Source organism: Sceloporus occidentalis, unplaced genomic scaffold (assembly GCF_023333645.1).
Source record: "Sceloporus occidentalis isolate IW3139 unplaced genomic scaffold, rSceOcc1.0.p SCAF_12, whole genome shotgun sequence".
NCBI classification, from domain to species: domain Eukaryota; kingdom Metazoa; phylum Chordata; class Lepidosauria; order Squamata; family Phrynosomatidae; genus Sceloporus; species Sceloporus occidentalis.
The window spans coordinates 4,567,947-4,582,138 of record NW_028316992.1 but is presented as its reverse complement, the minus strand read 5'-3'; positions in this window follow the sequence as shown (position 1 = coordinate 4,582,138).

Below are 14,192 nucleotides of genomic sequence, written 5' to 3'. Positions count from 1 at the left end.
TTCACTCTCAAATTTCTAGCATTGTGGAAAGTAAGACACTGATAACTGTAAATATCTAGTACTGTTGGCCCTCCTATCCATGGATTCTGCATCCATGGATTCAGCCATCCATAAAATATTCACCAAAATTCCAAAAAGCAAATCTTGATTTTGCCATTTTGTATAAGGGAAACATTATATGCAATGTTGTAAATAATGGGACTTGGGCATCCATGGATTTTGGTATGCACAGGGGATCCTGGAACCAAACCCCAGTGGATACCAAGGGCCTATTGTTCTTTTAGATTTGCTCTGTTTATATTTCAGTGGTACCTTTCCCTACTCCTTTTCTTTGAGTGCCTAAACCATATCTATCAATGCTCAACTGAAGTTTAAAGTTATTGCAATGGTAGAAATGCGGGAACAGAAAGAAAAGTTCATTTGCTGCAGATGGAGTTGTTTCTTAATATTTTCAGTTAAACTTCATCTGATATCTTGTATTCATAAAAGAACCAAAGAATATTTGTGTTAAGAATTGTACATGTTATTTATAAAACTAGAAGACTATTGGTGTGTGTGTGTGTGTGTGTATGGGGAATATAACTTTTTTTAAGTATAAGATTTATCAAAAATCAGAATCTATTCTAATAACTGTAGACTCCCTTTTATGTGGATAGATTCAATCAAAAATGCCATAGCCATAAATCTGCAAGAGCTGACCAGGACGGATGAGGATAGGGTGAAGAGTCAGCACAGGTTGAAATAAACTTGAAGGCAATTAACAACAACAATGCAAACAGTCAAGGGAAAAATTAAGATGCAAAGAGTGGTCAAAGGTTGAAATTTCCTGCATGTAATTCCAAACTAGTATTCACTGTGAGCAAACTGCTAGATTGTCCCATTTCTGTATACAGTAAGATAAGTTTCTTACACCCTTGTGGCTAATAAGTATTGTGTGATAATAAATCACATCATCACTACAGAAGATGTGTGCATTTTAATGTGTATTTTTTCAAGTGATGTGAGCACTACTGGTGACTTGCCAAGGCTGAACGAAGGCACAGAGTTTGTGGCCCGTATGAAAGAACAATATGGATATAGCAAAAAGTGGGGGTTTGCAGGGGTGATTGGAGGAAAAGGAAAATAATGTGAATGGCTAAGCAGGTATTTGGAGGCTGTGTGTCTCTGTGTGCTCAGTGATATTTAACAGACTGACTATGTCTTCTGCATGATTAATTAGCCCAGTCCACATTATAACCCTAATTATATTTCTGACAAGGTCGATGATTAAATCCTATTTTCCTTCTTTGCATGTATTAACAACTTTGCAACTACCACCCTCCCCACACACAAAAGTCAAATTACTCTTGTCAAATTATACATGTATATTTTATCTGCCTATTAACATATTTGAAGCCAGATTATTGGAAGACAGTCTGGTAGCGTGATCAGCTATGTTTTTCAGATTAGTTGAAGCAGAATCCTGGAGGATGTCGAGGGAGAATATTGATCCAATTGCTACTGCATTGCTAACACCCCAAAGTTCAATTTTATTGTAATATACTGCCATGTGAACTAGGGAAATTGTTCCTCTCTGCATCTTCAACCTTTTGTATGCACATGCTGGTGGAAGAGAGGAAGTACAGAGCTACTTGTCACGTTTTGTGACTGTGGACATGATTATCAGGGCAGGAAGCAGATGGGGGGGGGGGGGAATGGTCAGTTATTATTATGGATGTAAACATCATCTAATTTTGTTCCTATATGCAAAAATGATGAATTATAAAAAAATCTCCTGTCTGCTTGAGATTATGGGCCAGAGCAGATGGGCAGGAAAAAGCAGTTTGAGCCTAGGTTTTCAGAAAGCTGGTCGAACCCCCGCTGTCTGCACGGGTCACTCCTAAAGTGAGCCAAATATCCATGGTCTGTCCACACCATACAGCATCAAGCCACACTGCGTGGTTTTTGTTGTTTTGTCACCTCCCCACCATGCAAGCAAACCACCACACTAACACAGTGCCAGCAACTTTCAATTACTTCTCTCTTCCTGACCAGAAGCCATTCTATTGGATGCCCGTCCCTATGATCAGCCACACAGTCACACATGAAATGCACCATCTGTACAGGGCATCGATGTGCCCAGTGATACATTGGCAAAGCACAATCGTGTGTGACGTATTTTCGTATTTTTGCATTACCGTACTTCCGTACTACGCCAGGCTGTTTATATGCCAGTGTGAGGATGTGTATTTCCCACATAAAGTTAGACTATCAGCTTCCTTTTCTCCAGTTTTTAGCCTTGGAGCACAGTTTCATTTGCTTTCCACCCACTTCAAATTGATTTAAAGCCACTTTATTTGGTCAGTGGGGATGACCCCCTATGATAGCTTTCACTTATTTTCTTTTTTCTTTCCATTTCAAGAATTTCAAGAATTTTGTAGTTTGCAGTTTGGGTTTGTAGCTTGGTGAGGTGCTAGCACTCTTTGGCAGATGTCCAGTTAGTCTGACATCAATATCAGGAAAGATTCTGGAGAAGATCATTAAAAAGAGAGTCTGTGAACATATAGAAGGAAATTCCATAATCACAAAATGTCAATATGGGTATGTATATATATATATATATATATATATATATATATATATATTACTAGCTTGATAGATGAAGGGAATGCCATTGATATAGTATTTGATTACAGTAAGGCCTTTGACAAGGTTCAACATGACATCCTTGTAAACAAGCTTGTAAAATGTGGACTAGACAAGGCGACTGTTACATGGATTTGTAATTGGTTGACTGGCCGAAGCCAAAGGGTGCTCAACAATGGCTCCTTTTCATCCTGGAGAGAAGTGACCAGTGGGGTCCCACAGGGCTCTGTCCTGGGCCCAGTGCTATTCAACATCTTTATCAATGACTTGAAGGACAAAATTGGGGGCACACAAATTTGCAGATGACACCAAATTAGGAGGAGTAACTAATACCCCAGAGGACAGGATCAAAATTCAAAATGACCTGAACAGACTAGAAAGCTGGGTCAAAGCTAACAAAATGAAATTCAGCATGGAGAAATGTAAGGTACTGCACTCAGAGCGGAAAAAGGAAATGCACAGATATAGGATGGGAGACACCTGCCTTAAGGAGACCACATGTGAAAGGGGCCTAGGAGTCCAAGAAGACCACAAGTTGAACGTGAATCAACAGTGTGATTCAGCAGCTAGAAAGACCAATACAATTTTAGGCTGCATCAATAGAAGTATAGCGTCTAGATCAAGGGAAGTAATAATAACACTCTATTCTGCTTTGGTCAAGCCCCCCCTCAAATACTGTGTCCAGTTCTGGGCACCACAATTCAAAAAGGATGTTGAGAAACTGGAGCGTGTCCAAAGGAGAGCGACTAAAATGGTGAAGGGTCTGGAAACCATGCCCTATGAGGAACGACTTAGGGACATGGGGATGTTTAGCCTAGAGAAGAGAAGGTTAAGAGGTGATATGATAGCCCTGTTTAAATATTTGAAGGGATGTCATGTTGAGGAGGGACCCAGAGCAATGGATGTAAGCTCCAGGAATAGAGATTCCACCTCAACATTAGGAGGAACTTCCTGACAGTAAGGGTGTCAGGAGTCTCCTTCCTTGGAGGTCTTTAAACAGAGGCTGGATGGCCATCTGTTAGGGATGCTTTCATTTAGATTTCCTGCATGGCAGGGGGTTGGACTGGATGGCCCTTGTGGTCTCTTCCAACTATATGATTCTATGACATGGGTAAAGATCTTGTAAAAATACAAATCCCAGGATTCCATAGGATGGAGCTATATTACTTAAAAGTGGTGACAAACTACATTATTTTATAGTCATCACCTCTTCACCTATATCCCACATAGAATTGCTCATTATTTGAAAACCCTTTGATTTCAATGGGAACTAAGGGCCAAAACAGACTGCCCCAAAGGGGAGGCTTTAAGCTGCCCCTGACAAAGGTGGATTCAGGCCGTGGCAACCACACACCATGGCTTGAATCCATCTTTTTGCCAGCCAAAAAAGAAGTGGTAAACAGCTTCTCCTTTTTGCGCCAGCCCTCCAGTGGTGTGTGGCGTCTAAGTGCCATGCCTTCAGAGCGCCTGGAAACTGGCCCATGTGTGGGCAGCTAGGCAGCATGAAGCCAGCTTCTGGGTGGCTTAGGGACATGCATCATGTGTACACCATGGATCCAAGCTGTCTGGAAGGCAGCTTTGTATGCCAGTCTGTTCCTGCCCTAAGTGTGCCTAACCTAATTCTCTGGAGCAAGCCCATTATCTGAAAGGATGTTGTTAATGTTTTACTTGGGGGAGAAACAGACTGCCCCTTTGCGCCACTGTCCAGGCGGTTTCAGATCAAAGTGTTTTGAGGCCGCATGCTCTGGAGCTGCCCAGAAGTCAGGTTTCAGCTGCCCGGCTACCTACACATGGGCCATCTTGGGGGCAAGGCAGTTACATGTTGCAAGCACCCAACACACTGGGAAGCCACTGCAGGGCTGCAGAACAGTCACTAAAGGCAGCTTAAAAGCGCTCCTTCTTCAGCTGGTGCATGGTGGAATGAGGCCCACAGCATGCAGCTGCCATGGCCCCAATCCATTTTCGGGTGAGGTGGCTTCATGTCACTCCATCCAGGCTGTCTATTTTGGCCCTAAGGAACATCCTCTTCTTCATTAATTGGTGAAAACATCTGAGTCTTTGGTCAATCAAATGTGACAAATAAATGCAACAACTTTTAAAATCAATCCCAGCATTATTTGATACATGCTGCAACTGCTTCTTTGGGGTGATAACTTTCTGAGCGAGCAAAATTTTGTTCTGAAAAAGCTCCACATTCAGTCCGTGTATTAAAGCACTTGATAATTTGCAATGCATTTAGCCATTAATCATTTTAAAGAGCTTTTAAATGAGCACAGAGTCCTTTGAGCCCCTTTGCATGTGCAGGCATTGGATCAGGGACCTTATTACAAATTGCTTTTGTCTGGCCTCCTAATGCAAAATCAGCTCGAGAATGGGAGAAATATATCACTGCTGAGTTTTATTACAAGACAGAACTATTACAAACACATCATGGGAAATATTTTTGAGCTGTTCTATTAATAACTGCGGGGCCTAATTTCTTGGTTTAAACTTACCCCCTTTTCACATTTTCTGTGATATTTTCCAGATATAAACTGTTATGATGAAGAGTCATTCAAAAGTGGGGGGAAAGCTGCAATTATGCGCTCCCTTTCCCTCCCCCCCCTCAAAAAGAGGAGAACAGAAAGATTGTTTTACATACATCAGTGAAAGACACACTAATAAAGATTGGTCTGGAACATTTCTTTTTATGACGATTGACTTATCAGCAATAGCCATTGTAACAAATCTGGAAATTACATAATTGCCAGAAACTGTAGATATTTAACTTGGCAAAGCCTCTAGGTGTCTCTGATTTATTATTATAAGAGTTTGGCTTTCCAGAGAGATGAAGACATGTTTAATGAAAGAACAGTAGAATGCATATGATATGAATAGAGGGTTTTCTCTTTAATGACACTACCGTGATCACAGTAATGCAAATAAATTAACATGAAATTGCTCACAATGGCAAAGCAGAAAAAACATTCCCTCCCAAAGAACACAGAGAAATCAAGAAGCACTGATTGCAACTTTCTACCATTGATCACATTTTGAACACTGAATAATTTGACCATGAGATACTAACAAAGTATATTGTTTACCTCTTTGGCTCATTGTGTTTGTAGATTAATTATAAATTCAGCGATAAATCATCTTCTTTCAGGAAATCTACACAAGAAATCTACACAAATTTCTGGAACCTCAAAATGGGTGCTTTCTTCTTTGGAAACAAGAACTTTTAAAATAACTTCTACTTTACCAAAGAAAAGCTAATATTCATTATTAGACTGGAAAACTGTTTTTTAATGTTTTCGTATTTGTTCCCATTGGATGCAATAACAACAAAAACCCTCATAACTTTAGACCCATCAATGTAAAATTTCTATTCATAGGTTAAATTTGACTTCCCTCCATTTATTATCTAAAGGTTGTTTGACTGTGGAACACACTCCCTCCGAGTGTAGTGGAGTCTCCTTCCTTGGAGGTCTTTAAGCAGAGGCTAAATGGCCATCTGTCCGGGATGCTTTGATTGAGAGTTCCTGCATGGCAGAATGGGGTAGGACTGGATGGCCCTTGAGGTCTCTTCCAACTCTGTGATTCTATGATTCATTGGCCTGTTACAGACAGCCAAAATAAAGCTGCTTCGAGTCACAGTGGAGGTATGGTGTTTCAATGATGCATGCGTCCTAAGAGTCCAGAAGTCACACCAAAGCCACGTTCCAGCCTAAGGACTGGAGCGTGACTTTGGTGTGGCTTCTGGACTCTTAGGATGCATGCATCATTGAAACACCATACCTCCACTCTGACTCGAAGCAGCTTTATTTTGGCTGTCTGTAACAGGCCATTGATTCTGTACTACTTAAACTGTTGTTCTATGGTGTGAAACAGCTAAATAAAGTGGTTTTGAACCACTTTGAACCCAGGGTGTTTAGATGACACAAGCCTCAAAAGCAGCTGGAAACCAGACTGAAGCCATCCTCCAGGACTAAAAACTGGAGCAAAAAGAAGTCAGGATATTCTCACTTAGCCTGGAACATGAGCATATAAATGCCCCAAAGCGATTATGGGGTTGCAGCAAAGTGTGACAATTCCAAATTATTTAATTACAACATACACAAACCAGACAATCCAATAGGGGAACATGGGGTGAAGGGGTGAAGAGGGTATGAAGGGGGTCCACCTTGGAAGTGGGCCCTGTGGGCAGCGGGCTTTCAACCCACTTTGGGAAAAGGCAGGATCAAGTTGCTTTTTCCTACCTATCTGTTCTAGACCTATGTTATTCTCTGCACACTTTCTGGGCAGCAACAGTGTAATTTTAAGAATTAAGACCTCAGTGTTCATGAGGCATATTCTGAAGTAACTTTATAGGACTTCAGCTTAATAGTGCAAAGTTATATATTTCTGCTGAGAGATAAACTACATTGAATAGTCCCTTGATATGAATGTCTAGTTGTAACTGACTGTAGGGGACGGTGCTCATCTCCGTTACTAAGATCCAGTATAGTCTGAGGACTGTTCTGGTAGTCATGTGTCCAGCATGACTGCACCAAACGCTGTTACCTTCCCACTGAGAAGTGGTACTTATTTATCTACTTGCATTTGCATGCTTTTGAACTGCCAGGTTGGCAGAAGCTGGGATTAGTGATGGGATCTCACCTCATCATGTGGCACTTGTGCCTCAAACTACCAACCCTCTGTTCTTCCAATCATCAGAACTGGCATCTTAACCGCTAAGCCACCGCATGAGCACAATTATAATGTATTGCTATTGTTGTGTGTCTTCAAGTTGTTGCTGACTTTTGGCGACCCTAAGGTTACCTTATAATGGGGTTTTCTCAGCAGTTTCTTCATGGGGGGATCGCCATTGCCATCCTCTGAGGATGAAAGAATATGACTTGCCCAAAGTCACTCAGTGGGTTTACATGGTCAGGCAGGGATTTGAACCCTGGTCACTATATTCTCAATCTCACTAATCCCTGTGGAACTTGCTTTCAACTAAATGTGCATATAAGGATGGACTATAAACTCTGCAGTGTTAGTTCTCATACAATAAGACAGGGTAACTTCCAACCCTTCAGATGTTGTTTGACTGTAACACTCGCTGGACCTATCCAGCATAATCAAAGGTTATGGGAGTTGCAGCCCAAAAACATGTGGAAAGCCAGAAGTTGTCCACCTCTGCCCTGCAGTAATAAAAAAGAAGCCAGTCTTTTATTAATGGCAAAGCAAATGGGAAGTGGAATTCCTTCCAAGACAGTTCTTGGTGGTTTCTCTGCATTCTTTGTGAATCAAAGCATTCTCCCAAAAGTGGCAAAAAGAAAGTGAAGGAGGTGAAAAGGTTAACATTTACAATTATTTAGATGACATAAAATGTGAGTATGACAGCATCTGCAGACTGGGAATATTATATACACTCATGTTTGACATGGACCATATGAAAGCCATAGAATCATATAAAGATGCCTGGAGTATGATATGATCCGGACTGTTGGTTTTGACATATTTAAAGTGCCAGGTTGTCAAAGAATAAATTGAAGGGAATGCCTTTGTGATTCATTTTCATCAAAGAAATTTACTTTGGCAAATTGTTCATGAGAAAGTTTTTTTCTTCTTCTGATAAAGCATTCTCTCTGGCTCTAGCCTGGATTGAGTTTCCTGAAAATGTAGGTATTATCTTCTCTTTTATACCCATGTATATTTCCCATGCTTATCAGTGCAGAAGGTTAGCTGGATTCAGCCTTTGAAAACAATGGAGGCGCTGCTACCTCCTACATCAACTGCCACAAAGCAGTTTCAAAAATAAGAGAACATATATGTCCTCTGGGGAGCCAAGCCAGCCCAGAATGTGATGACATTTCCTATCAAAACCATGGCATTCATGATCTGATGCAATGATAGATTATGGTTCTCTGACATTCTTGGCAGAGGCATCACTATTCTTCCAGAAAATGTTGAGGTGATCTTTTCAACTAATTAAGAAGTTGACCCAAAACTTCAGATTAAAACATCTAGGGATAGCCATGTTTGCCATATAGCAAATCCAATAACATCCAAACAATGATACCTTAATGGGGCCAACCAAAATGCACAATTTACATGTTGCAAGTTTTCAAAATCACACTGGCTTCTTCATCAGGCAAACAGGAGAAAGAAATTGAAGATGTAAGACATAGGCCTGCATTTTCTGTTTCTGGTCTTAGTTCAGATGGTAAGGAGGGCTATCTGCAGGCTGGCACCTCCGCCTTTGGCCATGTGGTCACTGGTAGATTTTCAAAATCAAGGAAATTTAATGTCCATTTGCAATTCAAAGAAGATGTTTCCTTGGAATCCTGTATGTCTCCCTCTTTTGTGAAGCCACAGGCTTCTATGTAGGTAGAGAACACTGAATTTCTCAAGAAGTCTTCATGTTTTGCAAAATGTCAGCTTCATAGTGACATCCTCAATTCTGAGTAAACATACATGTCCAATGGAACTTATCTCTGTTTGTGTATGTTGCCTGTTGATTTATGGCAAGCTCATGAATTTCACCAGGGTTTCCTTAGACAAGGAATGCTCAGAGGTGGTTTTGCCGGTTCTTTCCTCTGAAATGTAGCCTACAGCACCTGGTATTCATTGGCAGTCTCCCATCCAAGTACTAACCAGAGCTGACCCTATTTAGCTTCCACAATCAGATGGGATCCAGAAAATTTAGTCTATTTAGCAAATAAGTTAGGATTGTTGGCTTAGGACATTAGGATTGTTGTTTTAATGCATTGTTTCATTGTTTTTGGTGGCTTATCTGCCACCAAACTAGTGATGCTCATTACTCCATCCCTTCTCTGGAGCAGATGAGTAGAAAGAAATTATTATTATTATTATTATTATTATTATTATTATTATTAAGCTTTATTTATGAAGTGCTGTAAATTTAAATGGCTCAATCCTGCATTTTCCAAAGGCAGGTTGAAATCCTGTTGTCCACATAGGTCATTTCCAGGTTGGGCCGAACACCCATGGACAGTCTGGATGGCATGGCATCAAGATGGCTAATTTTTTGGGAGGGAAGCATGGGGTAAAAGGGGATGAAGGGGGCCTCCATTATTGTGCTTTCCAATGTATCACTCGCACACTGATGCACCGATGCCAGTACAGGCGCAGCACTGTCTCCATCTCAAAGGAAGGCCATGGAAAAACCCCTCTGGACAAATCTTGCTTTAAAAAAAAATCGTGTGTTAGGTTCACCTTAGGGTTGCCATAAGTCAGAAATGACTTGAAGGCACACAACAACAATAACAACAACCACAACCACAACCAGGGTCATTGGAGTTCAGTGTCAGAGGCAGCAGGCCACCAAGGAAAAGGGTTTATTGCCTTCATGACCTGCTTATGGAAATCCCAGAGGCATTTGGCTGGCTACTATAGGAAAGCTGAACTAGACAGAGCTTTCGTCTGATCTTCTTGTGTTCTTACAATTATATAGGAATAAGTCCCACTGAACATAGCAGGACCTATTTCCAAATTGAGTACACATAGGACTGTACTGCGCAGCACCCTTGAAAATTAGTACCCTACATTGACCTGATCACATAACATTTTACTAGATTATACCTCAATATAGTTAAATTACTTAAGCGGAAAAGGGAACAAGGCTGCCAAACTACTCCCTTGGAAGGAATTGTGTACTCCCAAAGAGACTACCTAAGTGCTTATCTGAAAGACTTATTCCAAGTGTGACAAGACATAACTAATCTATATTAAGTGATCTCGCGTAGTGAGTGACTTTCAGCATATTAATATCCCATATGCATTAGAAAAGAATTTCAGCATGGATTAAATGCATTTAAGACAGTAATAAATTCACATTTCTGTACTTAAAGAAAACGGTTCCTCTACTTTTTCCACTATTGAACTGGAAATGCACTAGAAAGTCTCAGTTTCTGCCATTTGGGATCCTCTATATGATTTAGCATTGAACCAATATTCAAAAAAGAAGAAGTGAGAAGCCACAAATAATAGAGAATATGTTCAAGTTTGAACATGGCCAGTGCAGGTAGTTTTTACTCCTTTCCCCCTGCCCCCAGCTGTCAGGTACTGAGTCTGCAGGGGCTCTTTGAGAGAAAGAGAATATCTCAGCAGGTGGCAATATTTGTTGCTGTAAATTGTGCTTCTCCTAAGGTCCAAGTGACATTCTTCCAATTACATAATATTAAATTTTTATTTATTTATTGTGTGACTTTTCCCCAAGGTTAAGAATGAAGGAGGCTTACAAATCAATATGATTACTATACAAAAAGTAATATGATAACTATACCAAAAGTAAATATTAATGTAGAATTAAACTATTAGCTGTATCCAAACTATTTAAAATATGCACTTTAAAAAATTAAAAACAATTTAAACAGTACAATTTAAAACAATACTGCAGCCTCATTACAGCCTTTCCTTAACTAATGCTGAAAACCAGTCGGGGTAAAAACATGTCTTCACCTGCTAATGGAAAGACAGAAGAGAGAGCCATTTTAGTTTCCCTAGGGAGGGAGTTCCAGTTCTAAGGGCACCCCCCTAGAAGGCCTTCTCTTGTGTCCCACCAGATCAAAAGCAAGGCCTGTAGATCTCAGTGTCCAGAAGTGGTGGCTTATGGAACCAGCAGCCAAGGCTACATTTCCACATGTGCAATGTGTCTAGCAGTTCTCCAAAGCTATATAATAAGTTTGGGGGGAGAAACAGATAGCCCAAACACATGATGGAGCACCAAACCACATTGAAGACAGCCAAAACAAGAGTGGCAAAGCTCCACTCCTTTTTAGGTTGGCAAAAAGCCAGCATTTCCCACCCTGCTGTGGCTTGAACCCAGCTGCAATCTGCTCCAGAGGCATGCAGCATATAAACTCTGCACCACCAGAGCAACCTGAAGCAGCCCACATCTGGACAGCCTTCTGGGCGGTTTCAACGCATCATCAGAGAGTGCAACGTGTAAATGCTGCACTTGGATAATGCCCTGAAGGTGTCTTTTATAGGCTGTCTGTTCTGGCCCTTTGAAGAAGAAAATCTTGAAAAAGCAATCAGTTCATGAACTGAATTGAACTCAATTGTCATTATTCAGAAAGGTGCTTGAGTAAGTATTTGTGAATCAGCAACAGGCTTTCCTGGGGCCAGAACAAATGGAATAAAAATTGTGTGTGCGTGTATAATTTTATTTAATTTTTTTATTTTGTGTTATTATTTATTTTATTTTATTTCTTATTTCTATATTATTTTTGTTTTATTTTTTATTTTTTTATTTTATCATATTTTATTATATTGTTATTTTTATTTCACTTTATTTGATTTTCAAATGATTTTATTTTATTTTTATGTAATTTTTTTTACTTGCATTGTATGCAATTTTTATTTTCTATTTAGTTTATTTTTATTTTATATCTTATTTTGTTTTTTATTTTTATTTTATTTTAATTTTGTTTTGTTTTTATCATATTTTAATATTTGTTTCATTTTATTTTACTATATTTTATTTTTTATTTTAATTTAATTCTATTTTAATTCATTTTCCATTTTATTTTATTTTCATGTTTTATTTTTATATATTTTCATTTTATCTTTTATTTTTTATTTTTATACTTTCATTTTGTTTTTTATATTTTATTTTTATATGTTTATTTCATTTTTGTTTTTATTTTATTTTTAATTTGTTTTATTTTTAATTTTTATATTATTCTATACAGTGTATTATATTTTATTATTTTGTTTCTAATTAGTTTTATATTTTTATTTTGCATTATTTTCATTATATTTACACATTTTTAATTTTATTTTTATTTTTACTTTATTTGTATTTATTATTATTATTGTATTTTATTTTAAATTTTATTTTTATTTTATTTTGGGGGAAATTTATTAATTTCATATATATTTTTTTATTTTATATTCATACAATAAAATAAGGGGCTGGTACAGACCAGCATAAAAAGCCAGCTTCCAACTTGCACATGTGCCATAGGCGCGCACGGCATTTTAGCCAATAGGGCTCACCCCTCTGTGAATAATCGAGACCATGGATATCAAGTCTGCAAAAGTGGAGGGGCAACTTTATATCCAAATAGGTTGCTGGCTGAATCCTTAGACTGATCATTTTTCTCTCCAGTCACTGAAAAAATTAAGATGATATAGTATGCTACATCTGTTTGTGATATCTGTTTTCATTTTTCCCCCCTGGTACTCAAAGACAAAAGCTAAAATACATGCGTAAAGGTAGCTGTCTGAGGTCTAATCTGCTCTAAAGAAATAATGCAGTTTGGCACTGGCTCAATGGTATATGGAATTCTGGGATTTAAGCCTAACATAATACCAGCTGATAGCTCCCACATTAGTTAAGTAGGGAATCTGTAGGAAGTTATTGCTATCATGGAGACTAGGCCAGTGTAGCATAGTGGTTTGAGTGTTGGACTACAACTCCAAAGACCAGGGTTCAATTCCCAGCTCAGCTATGAAACCCACTGGGTGATGTTAGGCAAGTCATACAATTTCACCCTCAGAGGAGGCAATGGCAAACTTCCTCTGAACAAATCTTGCCAAGAAAACCCCATGATAGATTTGCGTTAGGGTCACCGTAAGTCGGAAACAACTTGAAGGCACACAACAAAGTCAATCATGCAGATGTTGGAGTTTATCAGACAAGGGGAACTGGAAGTATACTCAGATGGCAATCTGAACGCAATCATGGGATTTCACATTATTGCGCGATAGACTGCCATACGCAAATTCGGGCAATGGCATGTTATTTTCGGGCAATGGGGAGTCAGTTCAAATGCAATGCGTAGTCACATAATTGCGCAAAACTAGTGACTTTAAGTGAATGCATTCTGGCCCCACTTTCTTTTCATTTGAATTTAAGAGAAATTCCTCCCATTTGATAAACTCCTAGGTATCATGCCCAAATGCATCATGAGCTTCTAGTACAGTGGTTCCCAACCTGTGGGTCGGGACCCCTTTGGCAGTCGAACGACCCTTTCACAGGGGCCACCTAAGACCATCGGAAAACACATATTTGCATGTAGTGATGAAAAATTATTGTATGGTTGGGGGTCACCACAATATGAGGAACTGTATTAAAGGGTCGCGGCATTAGGAAGGTTGGGAACCACTGTTCTAGTATAAAACAGGATAAAAGTATGCAGGACTCTCTGATAAAGTTAAAAATCAAAGCTTACTTTATTGTTAGAAAGAAACATCTAAATAGGAAAGCAGTCCTATAAGTCTCTAAAGCAGACTGATATGCATGGATGTAGTGGCATCCTGAAACAGGAGCCTCAAGGTTGCTTCCTTCTCAGAGGGAGGCTCATCATGAGAGAGAGAGAGAGAGAGAGAGAGAGAGAGAAGGCAAGGAGTAGGAAGTAACTTCTTCATGAAGCAAGTTTGAATTACACTGACCAAAGAGCATAGAGAGCAAAAACAAGACAGGCATAAATAGGAAGTCCCCTGAAGAAACAAGTGCTGGTGCTTCCTTCCCTTCCAACAGAATCCATGCCACATTTGGGCTAGCTTTAAAGGAGACATGCTTTAGGAATAGGATCCCACAGTATGCATCTTTAAAGCCTACATTCAAACCT